The 12,764-nt window shown below is 44.6% G+C and overlaps 1 protein-coding gene across 2 annotated transcripts in view; it reads right to left on the minus strand.

Annotated features, from left to right (window-relative positions):
* LOC142818066 (uncharacterized) overlaps window positions 1-12,764 on the minus strand; it is a 499,687-nt gene that overhangs the window by 345,892 nt on the left and 141,031 nt on the right. The gene's annotated exons all lie outside the window — the stretch shown is intronic.

Consider the following 12,764-nt stretch of genomic DNA (forward strand, 5'->3'; position numbering starts at 1 on the left):
AACAGTCCCTGCGTGCGCCAGACGCGCACGTACGCCGAAGTTGCCGCGCTCTCTGCCGCACCCACCGTTTCTGTGCCTACAACAGCTGACCATACGCCTGTGGCTTCGTTATCACCGCCAGTGCGTGCACCACCTTACTGCGCACCTCAGCGCCCACCTCGACCAATCTGTTACTACTGCGGCTATCGAGGACATATCGCTCGGTTTTGTCGAAGGCCAGGTTTTGTCGCCAGGTCGCCGTTCAGTGTCGCGTCTACGGCCCGCCTCCCATTCCACGAACGCCCACGCGGAAAACTCCCCAATGCAGTTTTAGGAGAGGAAACTGCATCCCTTGGACAGCTAACAATTCCTCCAGAGCGGCCATCGAATTTGATAGTAGTGTTTGTAGAAGGTGTACGTGTTGAGGCTCTTGTAGACACTGGCGCTGCCGTTTCGATTATTCGTGCCCATTTTTGTTCCCGCCTTCGAAAAGCCACCACACCTTATGGCGGCCCACCTCTACGTGTGGCGACCAACGCTCTCATTCGTCCACTTGCACAGTGTACCTTTCGTGTCTGCATAGAAGGCATTCGTCATCACATTGTTTTCGCGGTATTTCGTGAGTGCACCCACGCTCTCATTCTTGGGTGGGATTTCTTGTCTTCTCCGTCCGCTTTCATATCATGTCGTCAGCGCCTCCTGCATCTAAACGCCACTGACTCTTCTTCGCTTGAACAAGATGGACGCATCCGCCTTGTCACCAAGTCAGATTATGTAGTTCGGCCATACATCGAAGAAATTATAAGTGTTAATTGCGCCGACATTGTGGATGGCGACGTACTAATTCTCCCTTACGGTCATACCCTACGTAGGGGCATTGTGATCACACCGGGGCTTATTCGCTTCTTCGATGGGTGTACGTACCTAACCGCCATAAATCAAACGCCCGAGTGTGTACTGCTCCCCTGTGGCTCAACAGTATCTTGCGCGGTCGACAGTGAACCTGTTGCGATTGTTACTCTTCCGAACAACAACCACAACGATGTTCCGAAGTCGCAATCATTGCCATTCAATGCCTCTGCCACACCTGTGTCGGCGACAATAAGCAATGACTTAACACCTGATCAAACTGAAGATTTGCTCGCCCTGTTAAATAGACACCGTTCTCTATTTGACGTGAACTCGCCCACCCTAAGCATGACTACCACCGCTACTCACAGCATCCAGACTGACGGCTCTCGTATTGTACATCGGCGTCCATATCACGTATCTCAGGCAGAACGCAAGATCATCGAGGAAAACGTCTCAGACATGCTACGACGCAACATCATACGTCCTTCCTCGAGTCCCCGGTCATCCCCAGTTGTTCTCGTTCAAAAGAAAGATGGGACAGTGCGTTTCTGCGTCGATTACAGTGCGCTAAACAAAATAACGCGCAAGGATGTTTAACCCCTCCCTCGGATCGACGATGCACTGGATTCATTACAGGGCGCAGAGTATTTTCCAGCCTCGACTTTAGGTCAGGCTACTGGCAGATACCAATGTCGGAGTCGGATAAAGAGAAGACCGCCTTTTCAACGCCAGATGGGTTGTACGAGTTCAATGTGATGCCTTTTGGACTCTGTAATGCGCCCGCCACCTTCGAACGCATGATAGACGGCGTATTGCGTGGTTTGAAATGAAAAACATGTCTGTGCTATCTCGATGACATAGTAGTGTTTTCATCCACGTTCTCGCAGCATCTACAACGTCTTGACGAAGTCCTCACATGCCTTGCAAAAGCCAGTCTACAGCTTAACACCAAGAAATGTACCTTTGCTAGCAAGACAATCAAGGTTCTCGGCCACCTTGTCAGCAAAGAAGGAATTCGGCCCGACCCCGAGAAGCTTGCCGCTGTCCTTGATTTTCCTCGTCCACTACGTCAAAAGGAGCTGCGCAGCTTTCTTGGGTTATCTTCTTACTTCCGGCGCTTCATACGTGGTGTCGCGGAACTTGCGTCTCCGCTCCATCAACACCTCGCAAAAAACGTCCCCTTCATTTGGTCCGAAGACTGCGAAAGCGCTTTCACGGCATTGAAGCAAGCCCTCACGTCAGATCCGGTACTGTGCCACTTCGATTCCACCGCACCCACCATCCTTCACACCGACGCAAGTAGTCATGGTCTCGGTGCGGTACTCTAGCAGCGTGACAAAAACTCACGCGAACGCGTCGTTGCTTACGCAAGTCGTGCTCTTACCGCTCCAGAGAAGAACTACACTATCACCGAGCAGGAGTGCCTTGCTGTTGTTTGGGCAGTGCAAAGATTCCGACTATATCTTCACGGCCGTCATTTTACTGTCGTGACCGACCATAACGCCCTATGCTGGCTTTCATCGCTGAAAAACTTATCGGGTCGCCTTGGTCGCTGGGCGCTTCGCTTACAGGAGTGTGATTTCAATGTCGCCTACAGATCTGGGAAGAAGCATCAAGATGCTGATGCTCTATCGCGCTGTCCTTTGCCCAGCGGAAGCACTTCATCATCGATACTCCAAAACAACAGCACCTCTCCAATCGCAGCGCTAAGTTCATCACCTGCCACCCTATCCGTCTTTGTTTCACAACAACGTGTCGACCCATACTGCCGCACCATTGTTGACCGCTTGACCGGCTCTACTACTCCTCCAAACTCCAGACTCCGTCGACAACTTAAACAATTTAAGCTTGTCGGTGATGCTTTATGTCGCTACATTTACCACATCGATGGCAACAAGTGGGTACCCGTCATCCCACGTCTCTGCAACGTGAAGTTCTGGAAGCCTTTCATGATGATCCAACCGCTGCTCGTCTAGGCTACCACAAGACTTACGACAAAATTCGAAGTCGTTGTTTTTGGCCTGGCCTCTCTTCAGCCGTCGCTAAGTACGTCGCCTCCTGTGTCCATTGCCAACGGCGAAAACGACCGACAACTGCTCCGGCTGGCTTAATGCAACCTCTTCCTTGTCCCGCCTCACCTTTTGAAGTCGTTAGAATCGACTTGTATGGCCCTCTTTCTATATCATCCAATGGGAATCGCTGGATTGTCACGGCAGTCGACCACCTTACCCGCTACGCAGAAACAGCTTCTATACCATCTGGGACTGCCACTGAGATCGCCGATTTCTTTCTTTGCCACATCTTTTTGCGTCATGGAGCTCCACGCATTCTTCTCAGTGATCGTGGCAAAGTCTTCCTATCTTCCATTGTCGAGCAAGTTTTGCGTGCCTCGAACACTGTTCACAAGACCACTTCTAGCTACCACCCGCCGACCAACGGATTGACTGAACGGTTTCATCGGATCCTATCGAACATGATCGCCATGTACATTCACCCAAACCACACGAACTGGGATGCAATTCTACCCTTCGTGACATTCGCCTATAATACGGCTGCTCAACGCACTACCGGATTTTCTCCATTTTTTCTCGTCCATGGTCGCTCGCCGAGTTTCGCTCTGGATGTCTCTTTCCTTTCGGCCCCTGCACCCTCGACGGCTCCTTTCTCTGAAGAATTCCTATCTCGTCTCGCACACTGCCGTCACCAGGCCCGTGTTAACACCGGCCTCTCTCAAGACACTCGAAAATCTCGCTACGACTCGTCTCGCCGTGTTGTGAGTTTTTCACCTGGTGACGAAGTTTTTCTATGGACTCCACTACGCGTCCCCGGCCTATGCGACAAATTCATCAGTCGCTTCATTGGGCCATACACGGTGGTCGAACAGACATCTCCTGTCAATTACCGCGTTTCTCCTCTTAGCGCTAGTCCTGATCATCGTTGTCGAGGAACAGAGATAGTGCACGTATCTCGTTTAAAGCCTTATGCGCGACGCATTTCATAATACTGTCAAGTGACCAGGCGGCCGCTTTCACCGCGCGGGGGAATTAGTGTGAGTGCGACAAGCGAATGACTCTTTATTCTCTTTGTAATCATCATCACCTGTACATCTTCTTCATCTAAGAATATCATCACCAGCGTGATTTAGCTCGAGCCTGGCCGAATGAACCGGTTCCTCACATTATTATTATTAGGTGTATATAGATAGGGCTCACATTTTCTTCAATTTATATGGCCTTACTTAAAATCTAATGCTGTGCCTTGCTCAAAACAACTTTTTCAATAAGAAAAATGCCATCACTAGCTGTCCTCTTACTTGATTTGCTTTGAATGTGTGTTTGATTCAGTGAACTGTTGGAAAATTTGCTTCACTGACTTACTGTCAGCGACAAACTCAGTTCATTGCACTAAAGCTGCCAAGAGTCTGAATAGTAGCAATATTTCAGTGTGCTAGAGTTGACTCAAAAAAGAACTACTCAGGCAGAAGGTACACAACATTTATGGCAACAGTGGAGTCGAAAAAAGCTCATACTGCTGGATTTCCACATAAACAAGTAGGGGAAGAACTACTATAACTAGTCTTGAGATCCAGTAAGCTTTCGGTTTTTTAGACTGACACGACAATGAAGTAAAAAAGACCTTTAGTAACGTGCGCGAGCACAGGCTTCCTGAGTTGTCCTGTGATATTGTTTTGAAAAAAAAAAGCAATTGACAAGGTACAGTCAAAATGAAAAACAATCATGCATCAGCTTTCTTTCAAATATACTGCAGGGTAAACAAATCCTTTACTTTTCTGTACAACTTGTTTTTTTATTTTTCATATTCGTGGTCAATATTTTGTATTGACATGTGAATGTATATATCTGTTCTGTAATTTTGAATAAACGTCAGTCGCAAATCGGCACTTGTGTTCCTGTGGCTCATTTGTTTTAATCTTCTTCGTTGTACTGTTCTAATATCATGAATACATACCAACTTAATCTGTCAGTCCTATTCAAGCTTTCTGGCTCCTATAGTTGTATTTTTAAACCATGTCAGAGTTATGACCAAGCACACCTCTCAGAATGTTTGAAGGACCGTTTGATGAACAACAGGGTTTACAGCATTCATCACATTGGTTACGTGAATATTGCTTTTTGTTCTTCAGGGGCACATGCTCGGTCCTAATCTTTAATTTTTGCAAATGTGGCTTTCAAGATTCAGTGCTTTTATGATGTGAATAAGTTGGAAAAGACAATTACCCAGACTTACGACCACGAGCTAGCTAATCTACAAAAGAAACAAAGTTCAAGATGCAAAAAGCCATCTTTTATTCCAACTGATTAAAAATTCAGGTATTTAGAATAGTGCCTGCACCTTTTTCAAGTGAGGTCTGGTTGCAGGAGTCAAGCTCACAGCAAACATGAAGTTACACTTGCACTTCAGCGTAAGTACGAGGCAATAAAAAATTGAAATTACATTCTCACTTTTAATTTGTGGCACTCGTGCAAAACATAAACTTACTGAATCATATGATAACATTACAGCTGTTATTCAATACTTTTTGTAGCTATCATAACTCAGGAGTCACCAATTCAATGGAGCATTTTTTTTGCACATAAGATAATATTTCAGATATAACAAATGCATAAAACAAAGGAAGAATATTTTCACTTTGCCTTAAGAAATAATTCTGGTAAAGGCTTTATTAGCTAGATTGACTTGACAACCAGTTAACATGCAATTTTAATCATGGCATTGTGGGAATATTTATTGATGTTATGTAAGTGGGGTATTTTTGCTGTTTCAGGTCATTTCGCACTGATGATGACTTCTGCATAGGAAGTGAATCATTTGTCTAGTTTTCATAAAACATCAGTAAAGGTTATTTGAGAGAAAGGCTTTTTAAAGTTGGCAGCATGACACCATTGAGGGATGGTTAGCCAATATCATTTCATTATGCATGCGTGTACAGGGGTCTAGTTCACTGCTACTATATGTGCCTTCGAATGCACTGTCACACAGCTATATAGAGAAGCTTCTTTAAGATGTAACATAGGCGAGATGTGTAGTCACTGGCAGGAATTTGGGCTTCGTGTCGATCAGCGTAAAAGAACATGGTCACTGGGTGAACCTACAGACACGCCTAAAGCAAGTTTTACAGTGCTGCAACCAATGTCTGCCTTGAGTGTCTTGCATATACGTTTCATTAATTTCATTGCTCATTGGAAGGGAGGGCTTGGTGAAGTACTGTCGGTCCATATTGGCTTTCTCTATCTGTTGGAACCAAGGATGACACGAGGGATGCAGCCAGCAGCTACAAAATCAGGAGCAACAGTGCGTGGCCTAGAAGTGTCTGGAGTAAGAATCTATTTCACCCAACGCTAAACTATGCGATAAACACAAGCCAAAAATTTGTATTTTGCAAGGCAGCAGTATAGTCAATGGCACATTCAGATCCTCAGAAACGTGCCCTAATTGGGTGCTTGGGCCTGCAAACATATCAAGCAATGTCGTGATTGAATCTTGAAGTGCAGCAAGGCATTCAACACAGGTGGTACGTAGTCTCACGTGATGCCATACTCCTTATTTTATCTGTCAAGGGAAGCCTTTGGATTCTCCTGGCAGATAAAAATCCCAAAAAGTTTTTATGGGAGTTCTTGGTCTAAGGGAGCTCAATATAGTAGCATTTCTGTGTATCAATAGCGCGAAGTGGAGGGAATACGTATAATGGCCTGGCACCATGGTACAAAATGTTAGTATAGTACGTAGTTCACACAAATAAGACGAACAAGCTTGTAGATTTTATCATCATCTAGTATTCGGAGATAAGAGCTCTCAACACCTATAAATCTGCCTCGGTAGAGCTGAATACTGGATGCGGAGAACACGAGGATAGGACAGGTGAGCTTTTGGACATCAAATGCACACCTGCTTATGCTGACAAATGTGCCTTGTTTCAGATGTTGGATAACAGAATTCAAATGTGAACTGTGCTCATTTGATGAACTCGGGATGAGTAGGTTGTTGAGGCAAGCATGACAGAATTCAAGGCTGGGAAAAATGCTGAAATGTATGTCTAGAATTTGTCATGCCGCATGGCATAGGTAGAAGATCAGACACGATGAACGGTGTCACTATCAGTATGTTATTTGAAATGTAAACATCTTCTTAAAGGATTTGATGATTGAACCCCATGAGGCCAATTTCGGAGGAAATTGCTACATCATATATCTGTGACAACATATACGAATGTGAGGTGCTGGGTTGAAACAGCTAGGCCAAGTTGACTGTTGGTGCTATGCCGTCAGCATCCTGAATTAGACTTCAGCACCATTCGCCGAACACAGTCACACCAACACACAGCACACACTGGGCTGAGCGAAGTCGGCAAAATCTGTAAATATATGCGTATTTGGCATGGCTGCCTCGAAAATGCTTTTGAATTTGCAGCTCGATTGTGATGGTGCTTTTACTATAACTTATGTAGTACATCAATTGCAAGGTTGAGTTGCCATATGCAGAATTGTTTCTTCTCTGTTCGTTTGTCATCAGAGCCCTAAGACTAGATCTCTTTCTCAAAGAACCATCCCATATTATTGTGCTGGCTCCCCAGTTTATTATATGAAACAGTGATAATGTAGTGCGCGATAATATCATTGCAACAGAAAGAAGCTGGTACAATTGCTATGCCTTAAAACACGAGTAATAATCTGACCGATCAATTCGCACCGGTGCAGAGCTTTTCTTAGCGGTTAAGGTGTAAAAATGCTGAAAATTAGTGGCGCTCGTTTTGTGCACGCTCTCCTATAGACCTCGTTATTTTTGCGATGTTTTGCTTGTACGCTCACTGGTAGCATGATCTGGTACTTTCCCAGAGTGTATACATGTGTGTTGTTAGGGCCAAGGTAATAGTGGACAGGCTTAGCTGGACTGTTATGGCTTTCCAAATTTCCTACTAATAAAGCATGCACGTTTATACGCTTAGTTATTGTATTTTAAGAGCTGCCGTATTGTGTTCACGCGGTCTGGTGTATGTTGCAATCAGAGCGAGGTGTATCTGAGATTAAATGTACACGCACATGTGACCATGCTGGGTCACGTTTTCAAGGGCGTAGCCAGTGTTTAACCCAGCGTCGAACCCACGGTGTGACTGAACTGGTATTATTGTGTTGAACTGTATAGTTTGAACTCAACCTTGTGGCAGCGCCTAGTACCTTATACTACCACTTCATTTATAGGGGCGAAAATTGTGCACTTCTTCACCTCTTTACGGCCGTCAATCTCACTTGATATTTACGCGTCATTCTCGCACATACAACCGTGGCTTTTCACGCATGTCGAGTTCAAGACTACTGCAGTTGCATACCGTCGGAAACTCCGGCATCACAAAATGAAATATATGCTGCAATCTGATCAGCTGATGCTCGTTTTCGCGATTTTGCGAGGATCACCTGATTTTTCTTGTCGATTCTCTCTAGCGGTGTATTTTGATCGTGATTAGACCCCTCAGGTTGTGTTTGGCGCAGAATCACGCAAGCATTTGGCGAAAACGTGAGCTAAATCACGGCCTGAGAGTCAGAAACTGCGATGCGCAGATCGCGACCGTCTTATTCCGTCTGCTATGATAGGTGACCGTGTGATACGCAACGCAAGCTTAGCACAGTCGTAAGAAGTAGTACGCTTGTTTTGTTGGCTATACAGACAGCTGGTGCTGTATAAAAGCTATAAATTGTATGCTACTTCATTTTTAAAAAATCGTTTCACAGTCTCTTGCGCCGACCATGACCTCGGTCGTGATCAGCTCGCCAAGCTGAGCGAGAGTAAATTTAGACATTTGCTGGTTGACTACACTATCGCCGGCGTTCCGAGTGCTAGATATCACTTTTGTTAAGCAGGCTTGAAATTATATATAGTTTTCTTTCGAATAAATATTTCCCTGCCCATATTTTGGGCGATTTTGTTTATTGTATCGACGCTTCTTTACCAAGAGCTGGCAACACTGATTTTGTCATCCGGGTTCTGGGCAGAAAAAAGAAAATTTCAGCTGCCTCAGCAACGCCAGCGACGAGCCAGATTACATTTTTGAGTATAAGTTACTGTTCTGTACGAGTTGTTCATACCTGTCACGAGCATCTTAATCAACCGCTCGCCGTAGTGTGCGAGTATTCGACGAGTAAGTAGGACGAACAGTCGCGGCTAGTCACGTACGTGCGACCCGAGTGATCGATCTTATTTCTTTCAATTCGAGGGTACATAGCAGAGTACAGGTAATATTTTAGTGTGCAACTTTTGCAAGCTTACTGTTACATGACGGGAGCCTATGTCGTCTGCGATGTCTCGGGTATCTTTTAGAAGAGTGCCTTCCTGTCACCAATGCTAATTTTATGTGCCTGGGTGTCAAACTTGTGCAGTGTATCGGTAGCGTGAACTAAATGGTGCATACACGTAGCACATGTCACACCATTTTGCATAACCGCGTCTTTACGATGCACCTAAAACAAGGCCAACTACTGCAGCCTGCCCTGGGTTCAGCCTGGCCATTATGTGGAGCGTGGCCCTTTGCAACTAGAGGCAGTTCTCTGTGTGGGAGTTTAGTACGCTAGACAAGGCTTGTGTAACTTGCTAGCTACATTAAATATAATGATCAGTGACGTTTAAAAGCTTCGTGACATCAATACGAGTAAAAAAATGGCATCGACAAGTATGTCAGTTACTTCGCAGAAAATAAAGTTGTGGTGGTGATTATGTTGCTACTAGCGGGCTTAGCTTGGCAGACAACAAAAGGAAGTCTGACATACTTCTTCGTTTTTTCTTGCTTTGCTAGCCAAAGAATACCTTTCAATTTGTTTTGAAAATTCACTCGTGGTGAGTCAGAAACAAAATATAAAATTTCAAGTAATAATTCATCTGAATTTCTATGTTTGCCTTGTCTCTTAGCTTCGTGTGGTGTTAATAATGTAAAAGCCCCCCATTCCCCATCTAGTGATGCTGCGTCTGCCCACAAATGTGCCAAACTAAGTTTCCTGTACCATCCTAATAAAGTCATTGTAGATTATGTCATGCTGCACCAGAGTTCCGCGTTTGACAGCGTGTACCAGTGGAAATAGCATTGCTGGTCTAAATATTTGCGGCTTGATTTTGAGGCCACCAATCTTAAAGCCATACAACAAGGATCATTTTTATACCGGATCAGTGCTGGCACGCAATATATGCTATACTGCATGCAGCCAGAAATCAAATGCAATATTTAACCACCCAGAGGTGGAAATTCAGTTGTGGTGAAGAAGTTGTGCGCAAGTGCACAACAACCATAAAGCTGTTAAAATTTTTTGAAACGGTGCTGTAATAGCGGAGTTAAATATTTTTGACTATATAAGCACAGGAATCACTCCTTTCAGTCTTCTTTTCACTACCCTGCGTTGGTACCTCTCCCACAGCCGCTTTGCCCTCTTGCCTAGAAACTCTCCCAACCTTGCGCGGCATGCATCATCGATGACACATTGCTCCAAACACTGTCTTGTTACGGTTGCCGCGACTCCACCCTTTGTCAACTCTGTGCTTGTTGGCGAATCGCTTCTGCTGTGCCAGACGGTGTTTATATCAATAGTGTCGGTATGAACCCTGTCCTACGGACCACAGTACCTGATTTGCAAGCTCGTGCATGCATGCCGACTACACGACAAAGGACGAGTGGCGTGGACAGCTTCTTGCAGGCTAACAGGAAGTCAGAGGTGCTTGCTTGACCAATTGCAGCATATTTATTCAGCACGTCAGATTCAACTTCTATATGTCACGTGCCAGCCCAAACGGCATGAGGGGATTGTTTCATGGAATTTGTGGAGCCCTTGCGGCTTGTTGCGCTGCCACGTGGAGAATCACAGATCATGCAGCATTTTGCTTATGATGCACGTGTGTACTTGGAACGTTTGAAAAATATTATAAGAGGTTGTTTAGGGGCCATTTAATTGGACCGGAGCAGTCGCCGGATTTTAAAATAAGGATTGCTTTAGTTATTTGCTATTCATGAGGAACAATGCAGGGTGGCTGAGGAAGAGCGAGACACAGCAGGGGGCTAAGAAAGCTCTGTTACACCATTGCAAAGCGTAATTTACTATAAATTGCCTATGTTGACGCTGGGGCTAACTTGTAAGTGTTTTATTTAGAATGGGAGGAGATAGAATGGAAGAACAAGAGGGATGAAAAATATTGCCGGCAAGCTGAGACAAATCGGAAATGCTTTCCACAAATGTAAAAATATAAATTGAATACAGCACATCATAAATAACGGCACGTGTTGTTTTTTTAAGCTTGAGATTGTAGACTGGGATGACTTAACCCATTTATGTGTGCCTGGAGTAGATGCTAGGTGGTGTTGCAATTTGGAGGAGTCGTTCTGTTGTGATTTTCGCAGCAAGATTATAGTGAGTTGGATGCAAAACATGCTAATTCGATTCTTCGGGCTCAAGTGCTTCATTTCGATCGAATCCATGTTGTTCGGATGCAATATTGGCTCCATTTCATTGACGCAATGCAGCCTCCACCCATTCTATGCACCTTCCATGGCTATTCTCATGTCTAGACCATGAGAATAGCTTTGACCAATCTAGTGTGGCTCCAATTCATTCTTTTGTTTCATGTCTGCCCTGTTCTAAATAGAATACTTACAAAATAGCCCCTCCGATTTGTCGCACATCTAACTTGAAATGAAACTTTTTACTCTTTCTTTATATTTTAAATAAATAATGCTTTGCTGCTGTAGTGATCAACGTACGCTATATATAGCATTAACACAAAAGTAAAATTTTTTACCTTGCAGTCTTCTGTGCGTGAAAAAGGAAAATCAAAAGCGTATCCATAAAGTAGGTGCTAATTATCTGGTATTTCATTGAATACCCTTTGGGGGGAGGGGGCATGTGCTCGTAAATAGCACAGTAGGTGTAAAATATTTGGGTTCACGTCATCACTTTCGGGGCTTATTTGCACCTTACAGTTTCAAGCTGTTTGCAGCAGGGCAGTTGTGTATTGCCTACTGAACATTTGGGAAACCACCTTTGTGCGTAAACAGTGGGAGCGCACTCACAGTTAAGGGTAACAGATTTGCCAGAACAGCATTTTTTCAGTTTTGAACAGTGTTGACATACTTGAGACATCTATTAACATTTTACGGCACACAAAGGTGCATACAAGAGTTTTTATGAAGGAGGATCACCATTTGGAATAACATATTTACTCTTCTTGGGGTATAAAAAATAATAATAACAGGCGGAGGGTCACAGCATTCGGTTTGTCCTAATGAAATGGGGCGCCCCCTCTGAAAGAGCACATGGAATGCTTGAAAAGTACATATAGTGAAGCAATACGTGCGCGCAAACCCCACCACCAAATGTTACCTTATTAAACTCTACAATAAACAGGTAACTATAAGCAACATGTTCGAGCACAATCATTCCATTAAATGAGAATCGATGACATGCAGAAGGTACGTGGCTAATATGTAATTGTTATCGCAATGTAATCGTCAAAGTAATGCTGTAAACAGCAGCAGAGGCGGGCATGAGTAGCTGTGGTGCAACTTTGAAGCTCGTGCACAAGGCCGGTTTGTCTGTGCCTGTCTTCACACGGTGCAAAACCCGTTTCGGTCTGGCACGGCATGAAAGAGCGTGCTGTGATGAGTGCCTAGGCAGTCCCACATTTGGATAGAACGTAGAACGTAAACAGGCATTTAATTGTAAGCAGCAAAAGGAGCAACATATCTGGCCCTTCGCGTCAGCCACGAGGAAGTCAAATAACATAGAGGTTATTCTCCTGCAAATATTTTTAGCATCCCAGTTTTCTCAGTCTGAGCAACATGGCACACGAAAATTTGTTGGCACTGCCGCCCCTTTCTGCCACCACACGTTATTATGGACATACCGTGCCTGCACAGATGGAGCGCGCCTAACCTTCAACATTGC

Source organism: Rhipicephalus microplus, chromosome 5 (assembly GCF_043290135.1).
Source record: "Rhipicephalus microplus isolate Deutch F79 chromosome 5, USDA_Rmic, whole genome shotgun sequence".
In the NCBI taxonomy this organism is placed as follows: domain Eukaryota; kingdom Metazoa; phylum Arthropoda; class Arachnida; order Ixodida; family Ixodidae; genus Rhipicephalus; species Rhipicephalus microplus.